General features: G+C 37.6%; 1 protein-coding gene across 1 annotated transcript in view; it reads left to right on the top strand.

Annotated features, from left to right (window-relative positions):
• Window positions 1–12,482, top strand: part of LOC149564585 (uncharacterized) — a 64,575-nt gene that overhangs the window by 35,883 nt on the left and 16,210 nt on the right. The gene's annotated exons all lie outside the window — the stretch shown is intronic.

Raw genomic sequence — 12,482 nt, 5'->3', positions numbered from 1 at the left:
TCTCTTGAACTTATTTGTATAGTTGCATGTTAGGGCAATGGGCACTTCTTGCACACATTTGTATATGATATATCAACTCCTAATAGGGTTGAGGCTTCTAACAAGGCCTGGTTTCCTAATAGAGACTCAAGACATTATACATTCTTCATAAACTCCTAACAAGGTCAATATCCTTAATTGGATTCTTTATATAGTAAATCATCTTGTGGGTTCCATCCACACCGGGGTTTTCTCTTGGCCAAGGTTTCCCTAGTTAACAAAATATGGTGCTATGAGTTCTCTTCATGTCTGGTTGTTTATATTGTTTAGCACTATTGGTTCTCTTTCTTATGCTTGTGGAAAAGTAATTAATAACATTCAGTTGTGGGTAAAAAGATTGAAAATACTAATTCACCCCCCCTCTCAGTATTATCTATTTCTAACAATTGGTATCAGAGCCTACTTATTTAGAAGAGGCTTAACAACTTGAATAAAATCCCTATGGATATGGAACAATTGAAGAAGAATCTTGAAAAAAATCTTGAGAAAATTGATCTTCTTACTAATGAAATAGATGGCCTAAAAGACAGATACAAAGATGCAAACACTTAGATTGGTGAACTAAAGGACAAGATAGATGACCTGAAGCAAAAAGGGCCTAGTGAGCAAACTAGTGATGATGATATTGAAGATCTAAAGAAAGAAAATGAGATCTTGAAACATTAGTTTAAAATATTGTTTAGAATGTAGACTCTAAAATAAAAGCTGAAATAAAAGGATGACTGAGAAATAAAAGCTAAGAATGCAGATCTAAGATCCCAGTTAAGCAAAGTAACATTTGAATTGGAATCTATCAAGTTAGAGCATGTAGAATTAGAAAAATACAACACTATGTGTAAGGTGAGTTGGTGCAAACCAAACAACAACTTGAGAAATTATATACCAACAGTGAAAAGATTGAAGAACAAATATTTGTACAAAGACCTAGTTATGACAAGACTGGACTTGGATTCTTCCTTGGACAATCCACCAAGAAATCTATTGAGAGAAAAGAACCTGATACCCCTGAAGTCAAAAAGGATCTAAGCATAAGCAAAATAGATGATACATCTAAGGAAAAGGAGAATATTGTTCACTTTGAGAAATCTAAAGAATCTGATCAAGATGAGGATAACAGAAGAAAGGAACCTCGTGCCTGGTACAATGAACTTGAACATATTGGAGACGATTGGAAAGGTAAGACTTTTAAACCTATTTCAAAGTTTTATTGTCATAATTGTCGTGGATATGGACATTATGTAGTAGATTGTAAAAACCTAAATGTGATAGTGATAATGCAAATAGTAGAATGTCTAGGAACACTAATCATGCCAGTAATAGAAGAAGATACGGATGGAGGAACCAGACTCTTTTTCTACTAGAGCTTTAAACTGCTGAAATATAGGAAAAACATCTGATTTTTGCTTAAGAAAATATACCCACATTTTGTGACTAAAATCATCCACAAAGAGTAAAAAATACCTATTGCCAGTAATAGAAGGAGTATTCATAGGACCAAATACATCAGCGTGGACCAGCTGGAGCACTCTAGATGCCTGCCACGATTCACCATTCTTAAATGGTGTCCTATGTTGCTTCCTTGCTTGACAAGCTCTGCAAACGTGATGGTTCTGGGTCTGAATATTAGGTAGGCCATGGACTAAATTATCTCAAGCCAGGTGTGCTAGATACTGAATGTTTAGATGACTATATCGCTGATGCCAGAGACAGTTGAGAGCAGATGATTTGGCAATGAAAACATGCTCAAGGAAATCACCTGAATCTACAAGCCTATAAATACCATGATCCTCAAGACCGACAACAAGGGTAGTGCGAGAAGCATGATCAATAATCAAACACTTATTTCCACTGAAAATGACATCCAACTGAGGAGAGTGCTTCATAATCTAACTAATGGACAAAATATTATGTTTCATGTTAGGAACATAACATACATTGAGGAACATGAGTTTTCTTCCTCCAGACTAAATCTAAATATTTCTCTTGATCATAATATTGTATTCTTCGCCACCTCCAAAGATTACTAAGTTAGAATCGGGAGTGAATTCAACAAACCAATCACGCCTATTAGTGAAATTTTGGGAGGCACTAGAATTGATGTACTAGGTAGAATATTTCACATGATTTGCAGGTATGCTGGCCATAAAGGCATGGTAGATAGATTCTTTTTGCTCTGAGTGTTGGGCAGCATGGGCTTGTTGTTTAATTGAGTCTGACTTCTGATGTTGCTAATAAAAATGCTCAAATGGCACAAACATCGAGGTGAGAAAATGAAAGACCCAAAAAAATTGAAGTACCCAGAAAAGAGCTCGAAAAACTCAAAAATAAAGTGTTGTCAAAATTTAGATCCACTAGCTCAAAAATTAAAGCACAAAAAATGAGGCACCCACAAAAATTTGATGAAGACCCATTGAGATCTCCAAAAACCCACCAAGAATATGTGATCAAAAATATATTTTTTCGAGGTCAAAAACTAGGGTTTCGAAGAAAACCCTAGTCGACAGCTATGGAGGTCGATATTTGCAAAAAAATGGCAGATTGCTTTAAAAAAATGGTCGATTCTGCTTCCTAGCACATGATTATAGATTGAGACGTTGCTTAAAAACAATCTATGACCTCCAAATAATGGTAGATGTTGTGTCTTTTAAAAAACCAGATCCGTCAGACACGAGTTGAGAAAAAACTATGCAAGTGTAGGATTGAAGGCGTGATTTGTTCTCTCAGTCGCGAGTTGAAGAAAAGGAACCAGACAACCCAGATACAACAGCTGAAAACTTGATCTTTCCAATGGATTTTACTAATCCAATGTGAGAAAAGAGATTGCCAAAAATGGACGCGATTTTGGGAGATGATTTTCAGACAAACCCAGATTCGGGATTTGCAAACAGACCTGAATTCAGGATTTTTCCTTTAGGTTGAAAACCCTAGGCAGGTTTCTCAAAACGAGCACCAAGAAATGCACAGAATAATTTTGAAAAATTTAAGCACTAATAATTTCAAAAGAAATTACAAATTTTTGAAATAATAATGTATTAGGCTCTGATACCATGTTACAAACGTAAATAGCAGAATACTTGATCTTAAACAAAGATCAAAACGATCAATATATACAAAAGGAGAATCGAATAGAATAGAAACATTCTATTCTAGACTACACCTAAATATTAGAAACATTCTAACATTTACAATAAGCTACAAGAGTGAGCATTAAAGATTATTCTAATATCTATCACATCACAATCATCTTCCTCTTCAATAGCTATTTCCAATGGAAGGCCATCCTCTATCGTAATGAAATTTTGAAGTATACAACATGCTAAAACAATATAAGATTGTGTCATGATATCATAAGATGTTGCATGTCTTAAGATTGTAAAACATTGCTTCAAAATACCAAATGTACATTTGATTGCATTTCTAAGAGAGGAGTGTCGATGGTTGAACAACTCATGTGCAGAGTTTATTGGGTTATCTCTTGACCACTCTTTCAAGTGGTATCGTGTACACCGATAAGGAGCGAGAAATCTAGGTGCATTCGGATATCCATCATCCACAAGAAAATATTTTCTTACATAAAAAAAGTATATTGTCAATACTTGAAACATTTAGCATACCCTTGAGTATATTAAAATGTGATTTGGCTTACCAGGGGGAACTACAAGTGGATCTTATCTGGATAGAGCTAAGGCTAGAACACAACTATCTATAGTAGAGCCTTCCCAACCAGCAAGGTAGTACTGAAACTTACAATCAAAGGAGTAGACACTCATAACATTTTGTGACAGGTTCCCTTTTCTATCACAATATTTACCCTGTATGTCGACATCGACTCGCACTAGAATATGGGTTCTGTCAATAGCTCCAATGCAATCCTATGGGATATGATACACTGATCAAATGTATGCTCAAGTAATAATAAGATAAGGACAACAATCCAAACAATAAACTTGTAACAATGCAAGATTTACCTTGAAGAACGGTTCAAAACAATCCTTCCCACTAATTTCGAGAGGAGTGCTTGGACTAGGTGGTATGAAGTAATCCCTGTGAAGGGCTAAGACAACTGTCAACACCTTGTGGAAGTACCAACTAACTGTCTCTCCTGAGTGCCCAAAGTTATGGGCGATCTTGCAGTTCCTTAGATTGTGCCCAAGGGTGTGGAGGAACATCACTAGTTGTTCCTGTAACTTCAAGTGGATCGTATCTCTCAAGATTCCTTTCAACCTGAGAATATGAGCTAGAAAAAAGAAGGCTACCCTACTCAACCGCATCTAATCATGACAATCCACCTCATTGGAATGAATAATGTCACTACAAAAGGAATTTCCTTTTCTTATTCATTTACCCATTTGACTACCTTCTTGGGCTACCAGTACTTTGGCTATGCCAACAAAAGCAAAAAGAATTGTGAGAATGTTGGTGTATGTGGTCTTCCTAACTATGCATCCTTGAACCTCTATACTATCCATAGGATCCATCAGTGGACTGAAACATGGACAATTTAAACACTATCACTTATGAGATATCAACTATCACCTATCGAGATACAACATGATTATTTACTAGCCTCATTGCATTAAGAAGTCAATTATTTATTCAAATACAACAAGGAGTACCAACTTCTGAGGATCATAAGCCCATAATGAACAAATTACAATAATGTGTCATTCTACCCCATGTAATCTATCTGTACCAATGAAAGCATAATATTGATTCCATTTGTCTATATGTATACACACATGTATGTGTGTATGTATGTATGTATGTGCACACATATGTATGTATGCATGTACATACACACACATGTATTTATGTATGTATGTATGTATGTACATACACACACATGTATGTATGTATGTATGTATGTATGTACATACACACACATGTATGTATGTATGTATGTATGTACATACACACATGTATAAATGAATAGACACATATATGTACGTACACATACACATGTACAAATTATAACCTGAATTTGGGTTTTTATGAATGTTTTTTAATAAACCATCGGGTCCGCTGAAATTGAGGCTCATCTTTTAGAAGATGAAAAGGAGCATTGTTGGCATGTGGAAATAGGGTTTCTTTTTGCATTAATCTATACATAGTTTATGACCTCATAAACTATGTATAGTTGATGTATACATAGTTTAGTTGCTCATTTCATTGGCATGATTTGCATTGATCTCATTACTGAGCACATATTTGTTGTTTTCTTCAAAACAAAATATTGATTGTTTTGCTAAGTAGATAGCAGATACAAAAAGAACCATTATAAACTATGTATAGGTCAACTATGTATAGATAAAAGCTACAATTGTCATTGATTTGCCACGTATACAATATACTACATAAATATAGAACGGATTTAGTATCCACCCTTTCCCAATGCAAAATTGAAACATGTGAATAGGGTCATAGGCATAAACGCTTATAGTTAGGTACATCCATACATAGTTTATGACTAGGCAGTGTTTAATAGATTTGCAATGATCTATACATAGTTTATGATTTGGCTGTGTTTAATAGAATTGCAATGATTTATACATAGTTTATGACCTCACAAACTGTGTGTGCATGAACTATGTATAGATTAGAGCCAAGATTGGCATTGATCTATACATGATTTATGATGCCATAAACTATGTATAGATAAAAGCCCTGATTGTCATTGCTCTATACATAGTTGATCCATACAGAGTTTACGACTTGGCTCTATTTAATGGTATTGCATTGATCTCTCACAACACTTTACTAGAACTCATTACTAGCAAGAAACTATTACATAGTTTAGTTGTTCATTTCATTGGCATTGGCATGATTGACATCTGAAGTAATTTCAGTTTATGAGTTTCCTATTTTTAATGATTTTGCATGGATTTGTACATACTTGATATATCCATAGTTTAGTTGTTCATTTCATTGGCATGATTTTCTTTGATTAATGGTATTGCATTGATCTCTTACAGCACTATACTAGAACTCATTAATGATCACATATTGACTATTTCGCTAAACAGTTTCAAAACAAACAGTTGCAACATATATTGACTATTTTGCTAAGCAGATAGCAGATAGAAATAGAAACATGATAAACTATGTATAGATAAAAGCTATTGATATACTTGTACATTTCATTGCTATTGGTACAGATAATCAAAGCTTTAACTATGATATATACAAGTAATCAGAGGTAATGGCATGAGCACATACTGAAACTCATTACTGACCATATATTAACTATTTTTTTAAGCAAACTTGCAAAAAACCCAAAATGCAAATGTGGGTGGGAGAAGAGAACCGTGTGTGCAGAGGTTGGTGGGAGAAGAGAGCTATGTTCAAAGTTGATGCCGTCATCCAACGCGGAGAAACCCCAGCGACGACAAACTTGCCACAACAACAACCACATCAAACTCACCACAACAACAGCTGCAGCAAACTCGCCAGAAACCCTCGTCTTCCTAGAAACTCTCCACAACAACAACAGTGGTGCTAGAAAACCTCGTCTTCCCAAATGCATTTTTGATCTTCCAAAAACCTAAGTAGATTCCATGGACTCGATGGTCTAATTCAAACCCACTCATAAAAACCCAAATTCGGGTTTTCATTTCAACTTCCACCTATTTGTTGGAAGATGTTTCTTCCATTTTTGGAGCAAAATTGGAAGAAGAAACTAGAAACTAGGTTTTGCGTTTGATTATCCAAATGCCCCTTTTTTCCTCCATAACTAGGTTTTAGCCCTCAAAAACCTATTTTGCCCCTCATCTTCCTAAAACCAAGCGGGGCCTCAATGTGATGTCATCATGGACTCTCTCAACATGATGTTCACTTCCCAAAGTGAAAGAGATATTGATGGGGACACAACCCAAGAACAAAATGGACACAACAGAAAAGGGAAATTATATTAACTGAGAAAATAAACTAGTACAAATAGTACAAAGAGAATAAACTTCAGAACATGCCCTAAGGGCTTACAATAGCATAAATCTAGAGAATCTCTCAAACTCCACTCCGAACTGCCTTTTACAATGCCAAAAATCTCCTTAAATAGACCCTGAAGGGTTAAGGACTAGGAGTACATTCTAGAAAGTGCTAGTAGGCATCCACCAACAAAATAGAAGGTTCCAAAAGTTGCGTTAGAAGTCGATGTAAATCTAGAAGAATCCAGAAACGGTAACCGAACTTCCGGGAGGCATAACTTTTGAACCGTAGCTTCGATTGATGAACCGTTTACATTTTTGAAAAGCTCTCGAAGTGCTCTATAGCCCAATGGACGAGCTTAGCTCATCCCCCATTTTTCAACCCTTTTTGAGGTCATTTAATGCCCCAAACCTGACTTTGAAGCATTCTTAGGAGGTCTCCAAAACTCAAAAAACTGCAATAACTTTCAAACCGTGGGGCCTATTGACCTGATTCTTTTTTTGGAATGCTCTAAATCATGATTACATTCATCTGGACAATTCACACCTTCTAGTTTACCGAAATTATGGCCCAAATACATGCTCCTATTTTTTTGGGATTTTCAAACGCATTGATATTTGAACTATGAGAGTTGGAACCTTTATTTGAGCCAAATGGGTATCCAAAAATGTAAAGACATGAAATAGAAACTAAGTCTAAGTACATTTTTTTGGTTGACACAAGATTGCCCTTATACCTCTGGATGCTCCTACATCAGACACCCAAGGTAGATTGAAAAGTGACCCTATCACTTTATGGATGGTAGAGGAAATCCCAAATGGGAAACCTCAGATGCTGAAATCCAAGTTGAGTCCTCGATTGGCCGTCCTTTCCATTTGACCAAATACTCTTCATACTGCCTATTTCTGGTACTCCTACCCACATGATGATCTAGAATGTCTTCTATCTCCTCCTTCTTAGAAGCAGGAATTGGACATGGCTCTAACACCAGCTCCTCATCTGCACCATCATCATGATACTCTATTAAATCTGCAATGTTGAAAATGGGAGAAATCTGAATACCATCTGGCAGCTCCACTTCATATGCATTTCCTGAGTCATGTTTCTTCAAAATTTTGCAGGGGCCAAATTTCTTCATTTTCAGCTTGTTGTAAGTACCAACTGGAAATATTTCTTTTCGTAAGTGCACCATGACTAGATCCCCTACTTGGAATTCCTTATGTCTTCTCCTTTGATCAGCCCTAGCTTTATACTCTTGATTCATCTTGGTAATGTGTGCTTGAACCTCCTCATGTAGACGCTTGATATGTTCAGCAAATTCCTCAGCTTCAGCACTTGTCCTCTCCCCTTGTTCTATCTTCCTTAGCTCTGGTGCAGTCCTTGGGCTATTCCCATATACAATTTGAAATGGTGATTTTCCAGTACTCCTATTTACAGAGTTATTATAAGCAAACTCTGCCTGTGGTAGAATCAAATCCCATCCCTTGGGCTTATCTCCAACTAAACATCTCAGCAAATTGCCCAAACTTCTATTTACCACTTCTGTTTGGCCATCAGTCTGTGGGTGATGCGTGGAACTGAATTTCAAGTCTGTTCTCAACTTCTTCCACAATGTCCTCCAGAAATACCCCACAAATTTAGTATCTCTGTCAGAAACTATACTCCTTGGAAGACCATGTAGTCTTACCACCTCTTTGAAAAACAAGTCTGCAATATGGACAACATCATGAGTTTTGTGGCATGGAATGAAATGTGCCATTTTGGAGAACCTATCAACCACCACAAATACTGAGTCATTACCCCTTTGTGTCCTTGGCAATCCAAGAACAAAATCCATACTTATGTCCTCCCATGGCCTTGATGGAACAGGAAATGGCTGATATAGGCCAGTATTTTGACTAAACCCCTTGGCAACTTGACAAACCTGGCAACTCTGTACAAACTTCTTCACATCCTATGTAATTTGAGGCCAAAAATAATGTTCTCTAAGAATGGAAATGGTCTTATCCCGACCAAAATGTCCTGCCATCCCTCCACTGTGTTTCTCCTTAATCAGATTTTCCCTCATGGAACTCCTTGGAATGCACAATTGACTACCTTTGAACAACATGCCATCCTGAATCAAATAGTCTAACCACTTGGTTCTATCTATAGCAACAGGTTCTTTACAAGCTTTCCATGCTTCAGCAAAATCAGGATCCTCGGGGTACAAATTCTTGAGTTCATCAAACCCAACTACTTCAACCTACATTGTTGTAAGCAACAATTGTCTCCTACTTAGTGCATCTGCAACCCTGTTAGATTTTCCACTTCTATGCTTCAACACAAATGTATAACTCTGCAAGAACTCTACCCACTTCATATGCCTTTGATTCAATTTACCTTGGCTATTTAGGTACTGTAATGCCTAATGATCAGTATACAAAAAAAATTCCTTTGGAAATAAATAATGCCTCCATTTCTTTAAGGCTTGAACTATTGCATAGAACTCTTGATCATAAACAGAATACTTCTTCTTTGCATCATTCAATTTTTCACTAAAATATTCAATAGGCTTACCTTCTTGGCTTAATATAGCCCCAATAGCACTACCACTAGCATCACAATCCACCTGGAATAGTTTTCTAAAATCTGGAAGTGCCAACACAGGCTGTTCAGTCACCTTCTTCTTCAGCAATTCAAAACTTCTCGCAGCTGTTGCAGTCCATTTGAACTCTTTTCTATCCCCTCTTATTGTATCAGTTAGGGGTGCACATATGCCACTGAAATTCTTAATAAACTTCCTGTAAAAACTAACCAGACCATGAAATGATCTTACCTCAATAGCAGACCTTGGAGTAGGCCATTCCAAGATGGCTTTTACCTTCTCTGGATCCATTTTGAGACCTTCAAGTGATATAAAAAATCCCAAATAGACTAACTCCCTTTTGCAAAGACACGCTTCTTTAGATTAATTAACAGTTTCTCTTCCCTTAGCCTTTCAAGGACACTACGAATATGCAGTAAATGTTCTTCCAAAGTCTTGCTGAAAATTAAAATATCATCCAAATAGACAATAACAAATTTTCCCAAGAACTTCTTAAGTACCTCATTCATGAGCCGCATGAAGGTGCTTGGGGCGTTCGTCAATCCAAAGGGCATGACTAACCACTCATAAAGACCCTCCTTGGTCTTGAAGGTTGTTTTCCACTCATCTCCTTCTCGAATCCATATCTGATGATAGCCACTCTTCATATCTATCTTTGTGAAGTACTAAGCTCCACTCAAGCAGTCCATAAGATCATCCATCCTTGGTAAAGGAAATCGGTACTTGATGGTTATCCTATTTATAGCTCGAGAATCTGTACACATCCTCCACTCTCCATCCTTCTTTGGTGCAAGTACTATAGGTACTGCACATGGACTTAGGCTCTCTCGAATCAAGCCCTTCCTCAACAACTCCTGAACCTATCTATTTAGCTCCTCTGTTTCAGTAGGAGACATCCTGTGAGCAGCCTTGTTAGGAAAACTAGCTCCTGGAATCAGATCTATCTGATGACTGATTTGCCTTACTGGTGGCAATCCATCTAGAACATTATCAGAGATAATATCTCCAAATTCCCCTAGTAAATCTGAAACTTTAAATGGTATTTCACTACTACCTTCTTTATCTTTCCTAGGAATCAAAGCATAGCACATATGTTGATGTTTCATGCCATCTAAAAACTTCCTTCCATCAACAAGACAAATCCTAGCACTACTACATACCTTTTCACCTTCCTTTTTCATGGGCTTCAATTTGTGGTGAACTCCATCCTTTGTCAGAGAGTATGTGTTTGCATGTCCATCATGTATTGCATGTCTATCAAACTGCCATGGTCTACCCAAAAATAGATGGAAAACATCCATCGAAATAACATCACAGAGAACTTCATCATGGTAACTCCCAATTTTGAATTTTACTAAACATTGTTCACTTACCAGGACCTTATGATCATCTTTTACCCAAGAAATCTGATAGGGTTGGGGATGTTTCTCCCTCTTGAGCTTTAGCTTAGAGACCATTTCTTCTGATACCAGGTTATCAGTGCTACCACCATCAATGATCACGTCACAACATTTATCCTCACACTTGCATCTGGTACGAAACAAACTCCTTTGTTGTCCTGGTTCATTCTCACCACTTAGTAGGACTCTTTCATTTACCAAGGTCTCTCCTCTTTCTGCATCCTCTGAATGTGATGATTGTGCATCCTCATCCACATGAGCAACCCTAGCTTGGCCCTCAGCTCTCGTATCTTTCCTTCCTTGTCATTGAGGGCATTCAAAGGCACGATGACCTTCTTCATTACAATGGAAACAGGTACCATGAAAGCCTCCTCTTCACTTTCCATGTCCTCTACCTCTTCCTCTTTGATTTCCAAAGTCTTGATCATTGGAGCGGTTGAAACCCTCATTCCTCTGGTTTCTGCTAGTACCCACATCTTCATTTTTCTTTTGGGTTTCATTGCGGCCTCCAGATGATCTACCGCTTCCCCTTCCTCCTTGACCACACCCTCTTTGTCTTCCTTCAAACCTGTTATTCAGCTTCTCTTCAACTCATAGGGCAAACTGGTATGCCTCTTCAATGCTAGTCATTCTTACCAGACTTAATTCCTCCTGGATGCTAGGTTGCAACCCACTGATATAATGAGCAACCTTCTCCTTATTTGCTTCTGCATGCCCCACTCTAATCAAGAGTCGGTAAAACTCCTCTGTATATTCTTGGACTAATCTTCCTGCTTGCTTTAACCCATGCATCTTCTTAAACAGATCAAGCTCGTAATCCACAGGAATGAACTGCTTCTTCAATTTGTCCACCATGCGATCCCATCTTGCGATCTTCTCCTTTCCTCTTCTAAGTCTTTCCAGTTGAACCTCTTGCCACCAGATTTTGGCATGGCCTTTCAGTTTGGCCTTTGCAAACTTAACCCTATTTGGGTCCCTTATATCCTCATACTCAAAGTATTCTTCCAGTTTATTGATCCAATCGATCAACTCATCTGGTTTCAGATTTCCTAAAAATATACCCACTTCAATTGTAGGTCTTTTTCCAAACTTAGTAATGGCCCTAAAAAGCCTTTCCTCTACAGGATTCAGAACTTCCCCGTCAACTTCCTCTTCTGGTTCCATTACTTCCTCTTCATTGTCATCCTCACTATTGTCACCTGTGGCAACATTTGCTCCTCTACGAAGCTCCTCTTGCAATGCTTGTACCTGCCTCTGGAGGGCTCTCACCTCCTTAGGATCAATAGCTCTGGCCCTTCCACCATGCTCTCTTTGTGGAGGCATCTTCTAACTCGAACCCACAACCATACAGTCCTGGCGCAAACTGCCTCACAGTCGGTGCTCTGTCTACACACTCAGGAAAACCCGCTCTGATACCACTTGATGGGGACACAACCCAAGAACAGAATGGACACAACAGAAAAGGGAAATTATATTAACTGAGAAAATAAGCTAGTACAAATAGTACAAAGAGAATAAACTTCAGAACATTC

Source organism: Cupressus sempervirens, chromosome 3 (assembly GCF_028749045.1).
Source record: "Cupressus sempervirens isolate cs-2001-9-10 chromosome 3, ASM2874904v1, whole genome shotgun sequence".
Taxonomy (NCBI): Eukaryota; Viridiplantae; Streptophyta; class Pinopsida; order Cupressales; family Cupressaceae; genus Cupressus; species Cupressus sempervirens.
Note: the sequence above shows the minus strand (reverse complement) of the source record. Positions and strands in the feature narration are given on the sequence as shown.